At 35.5% G+C, this 18,388-nt stretch overlaps 1 long non-coding RNA gene and 1 pseudogene across 1 annotated transcript; one reads left to right on the top strand and one right to left on the bottom strand.

Annotated features, from left to right (window-relative positions):
* Nucleotides 1-7,570: 7,570 nt before the first annotated feature.
* LOC145136556 (uncharacterized) lies at nucleotides 7,571-8,045 on the top strand. Its single transcript, XR_013720539.1, has 3 exons — nucleotides 7,571-7,702; nucleotides 7,782-7,873; nucleotides 7,946-8,045. It is a non-coding gene; the product is annotated as an uncharacterized LOC145136556 (long non-coding RNA).
* Nucleotides 8,046-14,581: 6,536 nt separating this feature from the next.
* On the bottom strand, nucleotides 14,582-14,690 carry LOC145141535 (U5 spliceosomal RNA; annotated as a pseudogene).
* Between the last annotated feature and the right edge of the window lie 3,698 nt (nucleotides 14,691-18,388).

Below are 18,388 nucleotides of genomic sequence, written 5' to 3'. Positions count from 1 at the left end.
TCTGTTCTGATTTGCAGGGACTAAGAAGAAGTGAGAATGTGGAGCATGGAAGAATAAACTTAATCATGGGGAATAGGAAAGCTTTACCTGTCACCAAGATTGGAGTTTATACTTTATCGCTAAGTAGTGGGTTTAGTTTAGATTTGAATAAATGTTGTTATTCGCCAGAAATGGCAATAAATATTATTTCCTTTCATGCATTGTATAAACAAGGTTTCACCTTTTCATTTGATAATGAAGTTGGTTCGATTAATGCTTTCTTTAATAATGTTCTTTATTTTAAAGCATTACCTTGTGATGGTGTGTATGAAACTGTATCTGTGGTTGATAACTTAGGAAATAATGTATTGTGTATTGATTCTGTTAATGATAATAACTTGGATAAAGCATCATTATGGCATTGTCGTCTTGGACATATAAGCAAGAAACGCATAGGCCAACTCCAAAAGGATGGAGTCTTGGAGTCATTTGACCTAAAGTCATATGATAGTTGCGAATCATGCTTACTTGGAAAAATGACAAAGTCACCCTTCACAGGTTCTTGTGAGAGGGGTGAAGGTTTATTGGATCTTATACACACAGATGTGTATGGGCCCTTCAAACATGCCACAAGGGATGCTAATCGTTATTATTTGACTTTTACTGATGATTACAGTAGATATGGATATGTCTACTTAATCAAGCATAAGTCAGAGACTTTTGAGAGGTTTAAAGAGTTTAAACAGGAAGTCGAGAATCAATTGGGCAAGAACATTAAGATGCTTCGATCCGATCGAGGTGGTGAGTATCTTAGTTCAGAGTTCCTCGACTATCTTAGGGAATGTGGGATTGTCTCACAATTGACACCTCCCAGGACACCGCAGTTGAATGGTGTAGCTGAGAGGCGTAATCGAACCTTGTTGGATATGGTTTGTACCATGATGAGTCGAGCTTCGCTACCAATCTCATTTTGGGGGTATGCCTTAGAGACTGCCGCCCATATCCTTAATCTAGTTCCCACAAAGAAAGTTGCCAAAACTCCTCATGAGATGTGGACTGGTAAAGTACCCAAACTAGACCACATTAAGATTTGGGGTTGCGAGGCTTTCGTGAGACGCGAGACTCATGATAAGCTCGAACCTCGAAGTGAGAGGTGTATTTTCATCGGCTACCCACAGAAATCCTTTGGTTACCTCTTCTACAGACCTAGTGAGAATGTGGTCTTTGTAGCTAGGAGGGCTTTCTTTCGAGAGAGAGAGTTCATAAGCCAAGGAGACAGTGGGAGGCAAGTTAACCTTGAAGAAATTCAAGAGTCAAGTGGTGAAGGAACTTCAAACCCTAGCACTCAACTTGAGGAGGAAACTCCTGTTGAGCCAATTGACAAGTTTGTACCTCTGAGGCGTTCCATAAGGGTTAGGAATGCACCTGAGCATTACTATGGATTCCATATTACTGCGGAAGGTGATACACTTATCAGTGATGAGACACTGATAGGTCTGGATGAACCTAACAGTTACGCGGAAGCCATGGCAGGCCCTGAGTCAGCCAAGTGGAAAGAGGCAATGGACAGCGAGATACAGTCCATGTATGACAATCAAGTTTGGAACTTGGTTGAGAATGTACCAGGTCGTAAGACTGTAGGGTGCAAATGGATCTTCAAGAAGAAGACCGACATGGATGGTAATGTACACACTTATAAGGCACGACTGGTTGCAAAGGGTTTCTCACAAACTCCGGGAGTTGATTATGATGAGACCTTTTCTCCAGTGGCCAAGATTAAGTCTATTAGGGTTCTGTTAGCCATAGCCGCATTTCATGACTATGTAATATGGCAAATGGATGTCAAAACCGCTTTCCTTAATGGAAAGTTGGCTGAGGATGTTTACATGAGTCAGCCAGAGGGTTTTGTCAACACAGAGTACCCTAATAGAGTGTGTAAGCTTGAGAAATCCATTTATGGGTTAAAGCAAGCACCTCGCAGATGGAATCTTTGCTTTGATGAGAAAGTCAAGGAATTTGACTTTTCTAGGAGTGAAGATGAATCTTGTGTATATGTCAAGGATAGTGGGAGTATAGTTAGCTTTTTGGTATTGTATGTGGATGACATACTACTCATAGGAAATGACATCCCAACTCTGCAGGAAGTTAAGTCTTGGCTTGGGAAGTGTTTCTCTATGAAGGACCTAGGAGAAGCTGCCTATATTCTAGGGATAAGGATCTTGAGAGACCGGAGTAAAGAACTAATTGGACTTAGTCAGAGTACCTACTTGGATAAGGTGCTGAAGAGATTCGGCATGCAGGACTCCAAGAAAGGAGAGTTACCCATCCAGAGTAACGCCAGATTGAGTAAGACACAAAGCCCTAGTACTGAGGCTGAGATAGCAGAAATGAGTCGAATACCTTATGCTTCGGCTGTAGGATCGATCATGTATGCTATGACGTGTACTCGACCTGATGTAGCCTTTGCTTTGAGCATGGTTAGCAGGTATCAGGGGAACCCTGGCAAGGCACACTAGACTGCGGTAAAGAATATCCTCAAGTACCTACGGAGGACTAAGGACTGGGTCCTTACCCTCGGTGGGAGTGAAGAATTGAGAGTTGTAGGGTATAGTGATGCTAGCTTTCAGACTGATAGGGATAGTTTCCGCTCTCAATCAGGCTGGGTCTTTACCTTAAATGGAGGAGCAATTTCTTGGAAGAGTTCCAAGCAAGAGACAGTGGCTGATTCAACTTGCGAATCAGAGTATATAACAGCTAGCGAGGCAGCAAAGGAGGCGATATGGCTGAAGAACTTCATTGGAGACCTTGGAGTTGTACCAGCTATTAAAGAGCCAATGGAAATTTTCTGTGATAGTGAAAGTGCAGTTGCCTTAGCCAAGGAACCAAGGGATCACGGGAGATCTAGACACATCGACAGAATCCAGCAGATCCCCTCACGAAGGGACTGACTCGGGTTAAGCTTCTCCAGCATGCTCGGAGCATAGGGCTGAAGGATGATATTAGATTTAGTAGTTAGATAACCTTGAAATTTGTAAAGTGTAATTGACATTAGATGATGAATAAAAGGTGTTTTATTTATGAGTAAAGTGTTGCTATCTCTTGTCGATCGTTTACTATATTTCTTTTGCATGTTTTGACTTCCAGAATAATTATGTTTGGTATATCATATTATTCGAACCTCCACAGTCGGTCATATGTCGGAAGTAGGTATGAATCAAGACTGTCATGATTGGTTGCAGAGGTCTAAGTTGTTGGACATGGCTACAACACTCATGAGTGCTCATAAGTTCTGAGCATTTGACTCAACCGACGCTCACTGGAATCACTTCATGGAATTTATCTCGAGTGATCGTGAGACGGTAATATCATATAAGTCTTCAAACCTAGAGATATGATTTGTTACTTATGAGTTGGTTATGCATTGATTGTACGTTAACGCATTGGTAACTCGATGTTATAAAACGTGCTTTTGTGTATAATTCAATGAGTGGTAGAACAAACATATGAGTCGAAGTTTATCTGTTCCTTCTTGGATTAGAAGCTGATATTTGGGCCCCTCGATGATTTTGTTTTGACCTATGTACCGGGCCCGGTCAGAACTAAGTTGATGTGTTCAATTAAGTTCTTTGTCAAACAAATCGGAAATCAGGAAACAAATGCTGGACAATAAGCAAAACCATGTTCCATGTATTTTTCCGGCTGATATCTAGAACAGAGGATTATATGATCACTTATCTAAAATGGCGCTTCATAGTTCAACAGAGTTTAAAGAGCTACGATTGCTGATCGGTTCCTAAAGTCATACTTGCAACTATAGTTATTAGACTTATCCAAGTGGGAGACTGTTGGATATACTGTCTAAGTCCATAACTATATTTGGTATGTACTTGACCCGACCCGACATGGTCCATTTGGGTTGCACTTCACCCGAATAATTTATGGATAATCGTTTGAGAATAGTATAAGTTATGACTTATTAATATATTATAAGTCCTAATATATTAATATAAAATCATATTATTTAATTAGTATTGATCTATAATTAATCTAGAATTAATTTAGAGATCAAAAGTATGACTAATTAAATATGGGCTCTTGTATTTATATAGTATGGGCTAATGCTTATTTGGAATGGGCTAGACTTGCACGGAAAGTCCATGGATACTCCATGGAGCTTTAACCCATGGATCTCATGGAAATGAAAAGACATGGGTATTAGGGTTTACATGAATGTAACCCTAATCCACCACACTATATAAAGGAGGCTTTGGTTCTTGAAATCACACTAGTTGATGTGTGAAAACTAAGAGGGCCGATTTCAAGAAGTTTGTGACTATTCTCTCAAGTTTCCAAGTTTGTGGTGATTTGTGACTTCCATTTGAGGCATCCACATTATTGGTGCTAGGCTCTCAAACTCCAAGCAATCAACTACTACTACAAGGTAAGTAATTCTACTAGTTTTATTTGATTCAAGTACCCCATGCCATGCTAGTTAGGATAAGAACCTTAGAAAAATAATTATTTGCATGTATCTTAGTCAAACATAGATCCAAGGTTTCTAGGGTTGCATGTACACCATAGGAGTGTTAGAATGCTCAAAAACCCATCAGTAATGATACTAGGTTTTGTCGAAGGAAGTTGTTTAAAGTAAAACGAAGTGTTGTCCGAGTACCGAGTCACCACCTTATCAGGTGAGTGCATAGTTACTTTCATCTTACACATAGATATGAAGTATTTTATATAAACTACATGCTATGTGTGTATACTGTCTGAATACTTGTTGTCTATGCTGGATGAAACGTTTTATACATGCCTTAAATGATCTAAACTGTATATGTATTTTATATCTACAAAATGTGTTGGGTAAAACATGGGTAGATGAAATAGTTGTTGTGTGACAAAAATAAAATGATGAGAGGTGATATAGACCATGAGATAAGGGTGAGAGGTGAACCATGAGAGAAGCCTTTTACCCAAGTGTTGGCCCCGTCATCTAGCAGAGTATGGATGACAACCACGGACTATTCTAGGCAGTCCAGTGGAACACTAGCAGGCTCGCAACCTGTAGGTGTTATTTGAACTGTGTATTCACCAGCTGTACTCTAAAAACCCATTGACATGTATTGCGAGTGGATTCTCGGAAACGATACTGTCGATAAACGAGATAAAAACCCATTGACATATATTGCGAGTGGATTCTCGGAAACGATACTGTCGATAAACTAGATAAAAAACCCATTGACATGTATTGCGAGTGGATTCTCGGAAACGATATTGTCGACAAACGAGATAAAAACCCATTGACATGTATTGCGAGTGGATTCTCGGAAACGATATTGTCGATAAACGAGATAACCCTGACAGCTATGGATTTAGTGCCTGATGAGCAAACCATGGCAACTATGGATTTAGTGTCTGTTGAGCAAACCCTGGCAACTATGGATTTAGTGCATGTTGAGTAAACCCTGGCAACGATGGATTTTGTGTCTATTCCTTAGGATGATCCTTAGGAATGAATGAACAAGAAATAGTTGATTCTTAGGGTAGATCCTTAAGAGTAAACAAGATAATGGGGATGGGTAATTGGGTTAATTGTTTGATGATTAAACATAAAAATTATATTATTGTGGGTTGAAAACCCTATGTACTCACCAGGTTTCCCAACCTGACCCACTCAGTTTATTTATATCACAGGTGTTGATATGAAGTCACATTACACTGAGAGATTAAGGAGATATAAATCACTAGTGATAATGAATGTAAGTTCTGTTTATTTTTATGTTTCTGTATTAACGATAACATCCCAAATGTTTTAAAATGAATAAAACATACTTTTCTTCGGAAATGCTTTGATAACATATTTATCATGTTTTACTGGGAACAAATTCCGCAACATTTTTATTAAAAGAAGTACTATGATTTTTATAAAGCATAAACAAAATCGGTCTTTTCTGGCTGTGAAAATAGGGATGTCACAGTCTCCTTCCTAATCGCTTCAGAATCGACGACCCCCTGGAAGTCCACCTTTTCCGTCACCGATGTCCGCCACCCCCGTTGTCTCCCCGCTTATACCTTCTGTCAATATGAGTAGCCCTAACCCTATCCCGCCGCCACGTTCAACCACCATTAGATCGTCGTCGGTACAACCTATTAGCGGGTCACCGTCCACCATTTCGTTCGATTCTTAGCAAACCACAACGATTGGATGGGATCAACAAAAGTTGGCTTCTCCTCAAATTACAACATCAAACAATCTCCGCTCCAGTCTGTAACTCTCTTTCTATTCTCTTTTCTTATGTCATAATTTATGTCCTAAAACCCTAATTTTTTCTAAATCGTTAGTCAGACAAGGGTTATTCTTCTTCCAAATGTTAATTTTGTGGATGATCAATGAACTTGCGGAAACTACGGAAGTTTGTTGCTCTGTCGAAATTTTCATCGACGGAGGTGTTGAAGCTACTAAGAAAATGGTAGTGGTTGTGCGGTGGCTGATGGTGGCTACCGGTGTTAGTGTAGAGTTGATTACGATAGTACGAAACCAAGGCTGGAAAATAATCTCGGTTTGAGGGAGACGAAAAACAATAAAAAAATTCTGATAATAAAATAACTCTTTTCCTAATTTTTTGTACAGAAAATGAAGACTCGAGTGGTGAAGAAAAACCTAAATGTTGTGTGGGATGAAGATTTAACTCTCTCGATTGTAGAGCCTCTTCCCGTTAAACTCGTAAGCTGTTCTTCAAACTCTTGGTTCACTTCCCCTAAATTGATTTCAGATTTTGAAACAATATTGTTGATACAGGAAGTATACGATAGGGATCTATTTTCTTTTTTATTTTCATTGATGATCGTTTGTTCCATTTCTTTTTAAACTTGCTAAATATAAATATGAAAATCAAGAACATCTTGATTTGGTGATTTTTCTATATGTCTGTTTATATCTCAATTTTTGGAATACATCTCAAAATGTTCATTGTCTGTTTACTAATTGTCTTTAATGTGTGGATGTAGTTTCATGTGCTTGGTTGGAAAAAATGATGATTTGAAAGAGGAAATTCAACGCAAGTTTCTTGCTTGTTTTTTTGTTGAGTATTTAGTTAAAAAGGTGGGGTGGGAGGGACCTAGGACATATTAGTTGGCCGACTATTTTGTTATATCTCCAATACTAAAAAACCTCTTCAGTGTACACGTTATTAAATACTTTTAGAAATAATTTCACATGATATCTTGCCATTAAAGTCAAGCAACGTGGCTCTTTTTGTAGGTGTTGTGGTGTATAATGTCTATATATGATGGGTTGATAAAGGGAAGAAACTCACAGAAAGCTGTAGAGATTTTCCAAAGGATGAAGAGAAATTGTTGCCAACCCTCTACTGATACCTACACAATGCTGACAAACTTATACAGGAAGGTGATAAAAATTACAGCTCATTTATTAAAAAAACAATGTATGTAATCTATTGAAGTTCTTTTCTTGTTCATCTTTTTTCCAGGTTTTAAATTTGTGTTGTATACTTTCCAGGCAAATCGTTCATACATGGCTTTGAAAGTGTTCAATGAAATGAAAAGTCAAAAGTGCAAACCGAATATTTGTACTTACACTGCTTTGATAAATGAATTTGCTAGAGGACTTTGTGAGAAAGCAGAAGATGTATTTGAGCAGCTACAAGAAGCTGGAATTGAGTTGATGCTGGGAGCTTGGTGAAGGGTCTGCTGTATTCCATTGGTAAGTATATTATATATGACAATTTTAATAAAATTTTATGTTAAATCACTTGTTAATATTACAATTTTTTGTTTTGTAGTGAATTTTGCTCGAATAGTACTTGATGGGCTTCTTGTCTTTTTTCTATCTTACTACCTTTTGAAACTATGCATTGATTTCTGGAAGAACACGGTAATAATAAATTAATAATATCTTAGATTACAATTTCTTGTACTTTTTAATATACAAACTTGATCTTTTCAGGGTGTAACTTCAACAAATTCAAGTACTATTTGGGAAAGAATTTGTAAGCATAAGCTACCAGTTGTGGAACCTAGACAATCTTCACTTTTTCCTCAAGCAATTGATGTAAGAGTAAATTATTTTTTCACTTTCAGTTAAAAAAAATTATTTTTCTTTAATTCATTTTAAAATTTGAACAGGACTACATGGCTAAGCTAAGAGACAACTCAACTACTGATGCAGTGTTTTTTGTTGTATGTCGTGGAAAGGTAATTTATAATTTTATATAGTATTTGACTATTTTCTCCTTATGACATTTATTAAAAAGTTTAAATTTTTATATAAATAGGTAAGTGAATGATTAGATTTTGCTAATCAAGCTGGAAGAGTTGTGATTGTGACTGGAATTCCATTTGCAATGAGGAATGATCTAAAAATCCGTTAAAAACGTGAGTTTTTAGACCAACAGGCACTCTCCCAAAAAGGATCCAAGGTAATTAATTTTGGTCAACAAAGTCAAACTCACTTAAATTTATATTTTTTTATTTTATAGGATTATAAGTAGATTGCCTTTTTTGTATTTGTTTATATGATTTGAAATATTTTTGGTAGGGATTTCGACAATTATTATATTAATTTTTAAATTTTTGAGTATATTTGTTAAGTTTTGAATGATTTTAAATATTTTTGGTATGAATTTTGATAGTTATTATATTTATTTTTAAATTTTCAAGTATATTTGTCAATGTTAGTATTCACGATAAGATTTTAATTTGATTAATTTTGGAATGATTATCAATATCTAAAAATACATTATTTTCAATTATATAATAGTTTATTCCACATATAAACTCAATATATGTTCTTCATTTCTAACCATTTCAATTCTATAATAGTTTATTCCACCTATAAACTACAAACATTTTTAACCGAAAACTACGGTTTCTATTTTAACCATTTCAACAAAAAGTAAGATTTAAGTTCAATTTTGACAATTTTAATCAATCACATCTGACTTCCGTTTTGTAGAATCATGAACGGTCACATTTACGTTGATGCATTTTCATTGCTACTAAACTTCCATTTGTGGTATATTTTGACACCCGTTCGTGTGGATTTCATTTGGAGAGACGCAAGAGCAAACAAACTCTTCATTGTTCTCCTTGATCAAAATGTATGTTTAAAAAATTATTTATATCTTATTTTCATTTTCATGGGGGGCTTAGAAGGGGGGGGGGGGGGGAGGGGGGGGGGGCAAAGTGGGCAGTTGCACAGGGCCCAATATTTTTCATTATATATTTTTATTTAAAAATACAAAATTATAATAAAGATAAGGGCCCTTTTTTTCTTGTTCATCCTGGGCATTTAAGAATATTTCATTTTTCAAGACCTGCCCTGTTCATTTTCATAATTTATCATAAGTATTTTGTTTATAAAAATATTACATTTTCTATTAGAGAGAGAAATTGGTAGCAGTTGTTCCACAACAAATGATGTGTTTTATTTATGGAGGGAATCTATTGGTTAGTGTGTTCTCTTTAAACCATTTCCAAATCGAACCAACCCATGTTGAGTATCCGAGGTATCAACAATATAGTTTATTACGTGGTGATTTGATGATTAAGATCAACAATAACACACGATTTAAGCGTTTATTCCACATATAAACTCAGTATATGTTCTTCATTTCTAACCATTTCAATTCTATAATAGTTTATTCCACCTATAAACTACAAACATTTTTAACCGAAAACTACGGTTTCTATTTTAACCATTTCAACAAAAAGTAAGATTTAAGTTCAATTTTGACAATTTTAATCAATCACATCTGACTTCCGTTTTGTAGAATCATGAACGATCACATTTACTTTGATGCATTTTCATTGCTACTAAACTTCCATTTGTGGTATATTTTGACACCCATTTGTGTGGATTTCATTTGGAGAGACGCGAGAGCAAACAAACTCTTCATTGTTCTCATTGATCAAAATGTATGTTTAAAAAATTATTTATATCTTATTTTCATTTTCATAATTTATCATAAGTATTCAGTTTATAAAAATATTACATTTTCTATTAGAGAGAGAAATTGGTAGCAGTTGTTCCACAACAAATGATGCGTTTTATTTATGGAGGGAATCTATTGGGTAGTGTGTTCTCTTTAAACCATTTCCAAATCGAACCAACCCATGCTGAGTATCCGAGGTATCAACAATACAGTTTATTACGTGGTGATTTGATGATTAAGATCAGCAATAACACACAATTTAATCGTTTGGCCGATGCTATCATATCATGGTTTCCGGTTTTTACATTGGTTCCCTCGATAAAAAGTTTAGTAGAGGATCGGACAGAGAGAAAAATGATGATCGGTAAATTTAATAACTTATATATATTTTTAGCATTCTAAAGTTTTTAAAATAATAACAAGTTATCCTTTTAATAATCACTATTTTTAGATATTGTTGGAAAAATTATCAAAGGCAAGCAAAACTATTCCCGTTACTTTGGTTTACTGACGTTAACTTCGTTCACTTTATATCTCCAAGATGGGACGTAAGTGTTTATTATTATTATTATTATTATTATTATTATTATTATTACACTAAAACAAAATTAGACGACTTTGGAAATATTCGATTATAAATAGGGGGTATAATAAAGATGAAACTATATATAACCGACTGAACACGCCATCAGATTGTGAAGACTTGCTATACGATAAAGAGAAAGTATATAATATTTGTTTCTCGGGTGAAATTGGTTCATTTGGATTCAAGTAAGTTTTTTCTAGAAAACTATAATACTCGTAGTGATATTAAAATAACTAAATCAATACGTTTTAATAGTTTTTATCTTATTTTCAGTGAACATTTTGATATCACCCAAATTAAGCAACGTAGAGTTCCAACCGAGGATGCCGAAAGCATTTAACATCATAAATATGCCTATAAGAATTTGTAATTCCGTGTGAGACATTTGGTGGTGTTTTTTTTTTGAAGTTTTGACAATTTTTATGAGTGCGTTGCTTTTAGAGTTGATCTACATTAATGTTAGACATATTGTGGTGAATTTTTTCATGTGTGGTTTATTTTTCTTGTCTTGGCTTATGAATTGATATATAATAATTTTTGGATATCTATGGAAATTTTCTTTTAACTATGTATTAGTTTCTTCTATTGTGTTTTTGGATTACAAGTTTTTAGTATAGTTGGTTATTTATTAAAGGCAGTGTTGCTTCCTGAAAAACTAAAAAAATTATTGTGAAAATCAAATTTGATGATTTTTCTAACAACAAATTAGTTTCATGTGAGAATCTTTTGTTGAATTAATGAGCATGTATACAGTTGTTAATGTTTAGATCGGACAAATGAAAAGTTTGTACTTTTAAAATTGTTAATGTTCATCCCATCACATCACACGACGCTTTAAGCTTTTGGTATCGTACAATTGTTTCTTGTATTTTTTACAGTATATTATTTATTGCACTTTTATTCGTGTGAAACACACACATACATGACTACTAAATCACATGGTCTACCTACGCCTGCTTTTATGTCATATTATTGGGCCTACCTGCTTTGAAGATTTATACACAGCTAATGGTGTATTACACCCTACATTTCGAAAAGCAGCTCTTGAAAGAGGTTTAATAGAGACCGATGATAATTTATCACAATGTATTGTAGAGGCTTCCTTATTTCAATTTCCCAGCGCACTTAGAAGGTTATTTGCGACAATGCTGATTTTTTGTGAACCAGGAAATGTTCGCAAGTTATGGGATAACCACTATCATTCTCTTTCTGAAGATTATAGGAAACAATATGGATGTGCCGAATGAGTGCAAAATATGGTCCTCGTCAACATTTGTGAAACCCCCAAAATCACGGCCAGAAAAGTCCGATTTGTTTATGCTTTGTTTTATAAAATCAGAGTAGTCCTTTGATTAAAAGAGCTGCGGAATTTGTTCCCAAAACAAAATGTGATAAGAATTTATCAAAGCATTTCTTTAAAGAAATGTATTTTCATTAAATAACAAAATCTCGGGATGTCATGTTCCGATACAGACCAAAAGCATAAACAGTATAAAATAGACCTTACAACAGTCATTTATAACTACTGATCTATAATCCAAAATCTCTCGTCAAGTCCACCAACTTATACTCTTGTGCCATTACCTGTAATGCAAATAAAACTGAGTGGGTCAGGCTTGGGAGCCTGGTGAGCGTATAGGGTTTTCAACCCACAATAATATAATTATTATATTTAATCATCAAACAATCAACCCAATTACCAATCCCCATTATCTTCATTTAATCTTCCCTAAAGATATTATCCTAAGGGTCATCTCCTATATCATTTTTACCTCTCATCTCCTTACATCTTATTTCCTTATATGTTTGTTCCTAAGAACTTTTCCTAAGGATCATCGCCTACATCGCATAGACAATACTAATTCGCGGATCACTCCCTCAATATGTATCTAGTAAGGGTTAGGGTATCATTGCATGATTACGCAGCCACAACATCGCCTGGACTCGTAAATCATAATAAGGATTAGACTATCATCGCATGAATACACAGCCACAACATCGCCTGGACTCGTAATTCATAATAAGGGTTAGACTATCATCGCATGAATACGTAGCCACAACATCACCTGGACTCGTAATTCATAATAAGGGTTAGACTATCATCGCATGAATACGCAGCCACAACATCGCCTGGACTCGTAATTCATAATAAGGGTTAGACTATCATCGCATGAATACGTAGCCACAACATCGCCTGGACTCGTAATTCATCACCTATCTATCATCACCTAATTATCATCGCCTGGACTCGTAATTCATCACCTATCTATCATCACCTAATTATCATCACCATTATATTCTAAAAATGAAAGTGTTGATGAGATTAATAATAAGTTGATTGAACGATTTTCTGGCGAGCAAAAAGTTTACTACAATTTTGATGAAGCGGAAGATGACAAAAATAACTTATATCTGATGGAATATTTGAACTCGCTAAATGTTAGTGGTGTACCCCCTCATTATATTCGGTTAAAAATTGGGTGCCCAGTAATACTTTTGCGAAATATCAATCCTTCAAATGGGTTATGTAATGGCACCAAATTGATATGTTGAGCTTTCCAACAAAATGTCATTGATGCAGAGATAGTTGTTGGTCAACATGCTGGAAAAATAGTGTTTTTACCAAGAATTCCTCTATGTCTGTCTGACGATGAGATGTTCCTATTCAAACTAAAGAGAAAGCAGTTTCCAATTCAGCTTAGTTTCTCTACGACAATCAATAAAGCTCAAGGACAAACAATTCCAAATGTAGGTGTTTAGCCACCAGAATCGATATTCTCACATGGCCAACTGTATGTGGCGCTGTCCGGAGGAATATCACGTGTCAATACCAAGGTATTAGTAAAGCCAGAAAAAACGTTTGATAATGATGGAATCTACACATCAAACGTTGTGTACAAAGAAGTTTTATGTGATTAACAAGGTACAATCAACAACTTATTATTTTACAATTACTTCAAATATGTATCTTAGATGCTCATTTGATGTTTAATGCAGGGCTGACAGATGAAGCAACATGATTGCAGATTGATGTAGTTTATATATTGGACATGTTATAAGTGTACAAAACTACATAATTGCAGATTGTTGTTATTTATATATTGTAAAATCAAGTATGAACTATTAGATGAAAATCCAAATGTAGACTCAACTTCTGTCGTATTATATGACTATGCACCTAGCAAGAAACTATCCGTTGAAATGAACTATTCGACACAAAATAGTCTACCAAAAGGCCGCAATGAATAGCTCACGTCTAAAGGAAACTAATCATCACATTAAAATTATCTTCCGAAAGAAACTCTTTGCCGCCCGACGCTTAGCGTGGGTAAACGGCTAGTGTGTGTGTGTGTGTGTGTATATATATATATATATATATATATATATATATATATATATATATATATATATATATATATATCGTGGCGTCTAATCGTTTATGGAATGATTTTTGGGCAGAGATTAAGGTGGCAAAAAATCTAGGTGGAGATGAAGGTGGTGGAGGCGAACAATGATGGTAGTAGGTGGTGATGGTGGAAGATGGTATAAGGGGTATAATAGTCTTTTCATGTTGATACAGACCAAGATCACTAAAAGATCCAAAATCGGACAACCGATGCAACGACAAACTTTTTTGGACCAAAACCATATATTTTTCTCAAGCACATGACACCATTTTTGCAATAATCTCTGTTGGTTATTTCTTTTTTTTTATAAAGTTTATGGACAATGTAGTATTTAAGCTTGTGAACATGTTAGTCAAATGTTTAAAATATTTCTTAATACTAGTAACACAAAGAAATCATGTAGATCTTGACTGATAGAATGGATAATTTGTAATGACTATGGTGACGAAATGAGTAACTTAAGCTTTTCAGTATTGGGGATAAACATTTTAATGGAAATTGTTAATATGAAAACATTAACTTGTCTAATAATTCTAAGCCAGTTTTTGCAATCAAGTATTGAAAAATAATTTAATAATTAGCAACTAAACAAATGTCTTTCACTATCTAGCATTTGGATAATAGTTTAAAAACTGCTAATTGCTAGAGGCATTCCAAAAAGGTACACCTCTCCAAAAATTGGCGTATGCCACATAATGTGAAGAACACACGGTATTCTTTAGTAAAAGGCGAAAGAATTGTTCGCTTTGTGCTCATCACATGGCTGCATGGTTTCAAAAGGATGGTGAAGGGCCTTCTTTATAGAGCTTGTTTAAGTTGTACATTTCCATTCAACTGGCGATGTGGGAATGCAATTGAAACTCTATTGACTTTACTCTCTGACTCTTTCCCATCAAACTTCCCATAGTCCCTGCATGCTAAAGCTAAACCAATTAATGATGTTGGGTTGGCTTGGGTTCACTTTCTATTTTGTCTTTATAATATGCACCTTTTTCTAATAATTTTTTTTCCAAAGAAGGAAAACTAAGTGATCACTAAAATCCAAGGATGAATGTGTTTATGAAATCAGAAAAGTTTTTACATTTTCTTGATTTTATCTAATATGTCATTACTTTTTTTTAGACTAATATAATTTGATTTTTTTCGTTGAAGTCATTATTTACCTACTAAAATTGGTTATGTGAAAAGAGTATAGTTCAAAAGAGTCCATTGTCCACTCCAAAACAATCCAAAATAGTCCCCCATGATACAGCCTCAAATGAAAAAAGAACAAAAAAAACAATCATTTTATCAACTTTTTTTTACAGAAACTAAAATTAATTCATAAACATTTTAGTTATCATCATACAACGAATGAGAAGGCAAACGGGCAACAAGTTGCGCCGCTAAGCCCTTTTGTATGGTAAAACCAATTCTTTTGAAGACTACATCCATAGATCTAGGGGATATAACATTGCTATGCATGATCCGTTGTAGTCTACTAAGAAGCTCCACCGCATCCGGCGCAAGGAAACCAAACGTATCAAATGCAAATGGTATGAACGCGTGTTGATTTTCCATGCACGGTTTCTCATGTTTGGTGACCTTGCATGTAGCAGCTTTTAATGCAGCCTGTCCTGCCGTGAAACCTTCGACCCTCAAACTTACGAGAGGTGATACCCCTGTAAGGTCCACACATGCGTGTTTCCCTCCAACCCATCTAAAATCAAAACGTCAGCCGGTCTAAGGGTTGACCTTCCTTCTGTCGGGTCAGTCAGGAAATTCACTGGAGCCTCTTTCTTGGCGGAAACCCCGACACGCTTACATATGTCGACCAAAACATCCCTAACCATATCGTGTCTGTATTTGAACCCCGGGAGTTCTTTGCAATGAACTGTATGCTCGCCGAAAGAGTCCAAACATGCATTGCGGCACACCGGACATATCACATCGGTTGGCAATATTGGAATCATGAGTCGATATCTGAGGATGGTACGATACTCCACCGGAGACATATGTTGGCCAAGCCCATCTATAGGGATAACTAGAAGAAAATATTGAGCATGTGGTGCACATAAACACTGGAAAACTGCTTTCTGCTGAGTCGTCATATTAAAATTCACCTCCATATCTTGGATAATTTTACTAAAAAGGGCACTCACCAGTGTATTCTGGAATTTAGGGGGGACGGTGTCCTTAGTGGTAAAACTACTAAGGTCAATGTCCGGATGCTTGTTACGAAGAGAATCTAAGACACAATCATAATCAGAATCCATAACATAAATACCGCTATCACATAAGATGTGGTCTTGCAATACCTAAGATTGGGCCCTTGAGGCAACAAAAGCATATGAGGTAGCATCTACTGCCGAGTATAAACCCAAACCACCAAACCGAATGGGTAGGGAAGCAAGTCGCCACTGTAAGTCACCAAAGAAGGGGCCACCACAAACCACAATGTCCTCAATCGCCCCGCGTAATCCATTATCGAAGAACAACACCGCCTCCTCCTCCATATGAACGGGTTGGCACGTCCTCAATGGTTTTTTTTAAAAAGACTTTCAAGTAAAAGACCAAAATTGTACTACAAATGGCACGATAGCCCCTTGAATTTTGGGATATATATAAAGAAACATGAACCAATCGTGTGTAGAAGACATTATTCTTTTTTTAATTGTTTGATTACCAAAATATAGCTAAGATTTTGATTTGACAAAAGAAAAAAAAATGTTTTTAAAAATAAAAATTCTTTTCGATGTTTTGGAATATTATTTTTACATTTGGGCTTGAATTAATATTACTTCTCTCATTGGATAAAATGAATAAATATAAAAAAAGGAAAGTACATGCGAAAAAGTTCCGTTGTCGGGAATCGAACCGGGTCTCTTGGGTGAAGGCAAATATCCTAACCGCTTTGTGTGGATTTCCTCGGGCCCAAAACCCGGCCTGTTTTGGGAATTTTTTTTTTTTTACTTTTTCATTTGTTTAAATGTCCTTGTAATTATTTTACTAATATATCATCCTACTTTCATTTCTATAATGCACCTATAGATGAAATGGAAAAAAATGAGAGTATTATTGCACAAATAAATGAAAGTATTTTGCTACTTTTTGCAGTTATAACCATATGAGACACTTTTCTACAATTTAAATATATTCAATATCTAGAACCAAGATCTCCATCTATAAAAGTTTATATAAATACATAAAACTAATATAAGTATTTAGTTTAGGATGGATTAGATGCAGAAAAATAGCAATGCAGTTTCATCGATTTGTTCATTATAGCATCTTATTTTCATTTGTTCCTCCTAACTAATAAGAGTCAAATCTTCATGATAAAAAATTTCAGACTTTACACGAAGAACATAAAAGGCCTCCACCTAGACAGCTCAAGTTTATAATTATATACCTCAAAGCTAGTTATCACTGTCAAGAATTTGAAAATCTTAACACTAATAACTGATGGAGGCATTCCAAAAAAGAACACCTCTCCAAAAATAGGAGTATGCCACCTGATATGAAGAACTGTTAGGTGCTATTTGTGCACCTTTTTGCACACATTTTAGTCTCATTTCATGCATCGATTTAGCACAATTGTTCTTCCTTTTTCTTGCATTTCATCATATTCATGTTAGTCTCTAGAACAACCTTATTTGCACACTTTTATGTCTTTTTCAGGTAAACCGGAGGTTGGAACGCGCTTTTGGAAGTGTCGGGAAGCATTGGTGAAGATTTCGGGATGATCGGGCGAAGAACGAAAAAGTTGGAAAAATCAAGTTTGGAATTGGAGTCAGAGAGGTACACGGGGCGTGGCAGTTTAGTGCAAATCAACAAGGGGCGTGTTGGCTGCTGAACACGACCCGTGTCAGTTTAGCCTATTTTAACACGGGCCGTGTTCGACCCAAAAACCAACTTTTGGCAGTTTTTCCTATCTTTCATATTACGGGTTGAGGGCCATTTTTACACACACAAAACATATCAGAGCACCATTGGAGAGGAGATTTTGAAGGTTTTTGCAAGGGTTTGTCTGTTAATCATTTGGAAACATTAATTCTCATTTTTGTAAGTTGTAATTACACTTAATTTCATCTTTAGACTTGTGATCTTGTTCTAGCCATGTGTGGCTAGAACCCTAACTTCTCCAATTTCATGTTTTGACTTTTTGGTTGTGAATCAAATCATATGACCTGATGTTTGTGTTTAATTTCTATCTAGTGAAATTGATTTTACTTCAATCGAATGTTTGATTCTAATAATGATTCTTATTGCCATTTGAATTGGGGTTAGGTCATTCAAGTTATTCATTTTGCAAAATCCGTAATTGTTTTGTGAATTGAACTAAGTAACAAGCATTAAATTGATTTCTTATGAATTAATTTAGTGTAAATCTTTTCACACATTCTTACGCTCCCGAGCTTGTGAGGAGTATTGGGTGTTGTTGGGAACATTCACAATAAGCTTAATGCAATCTTTTAATCTAC

The sequence above is a fragment of the Lactuca virosa genome, chromosome 9 (genome assembly GCF_052849685.1).
Source record: "Lactuca virosa cultivar CGN04683 chromosome 9, Lactuca_virosa_CGN04683_v6, whole genome shotgun sequence".
NCBI classification, from domain to species: Eukaryota; Viridiplantae; Streptophyta; class Magnoliopsida; order Asterales; family Asteraceae; genus Lactuca; species Lactuca virosa.
The sequence above is the reverse complement of the archived record's forward strand: the minus strand, read 5'-3'. Positions and strand labels throughout refer to the sequence as shown.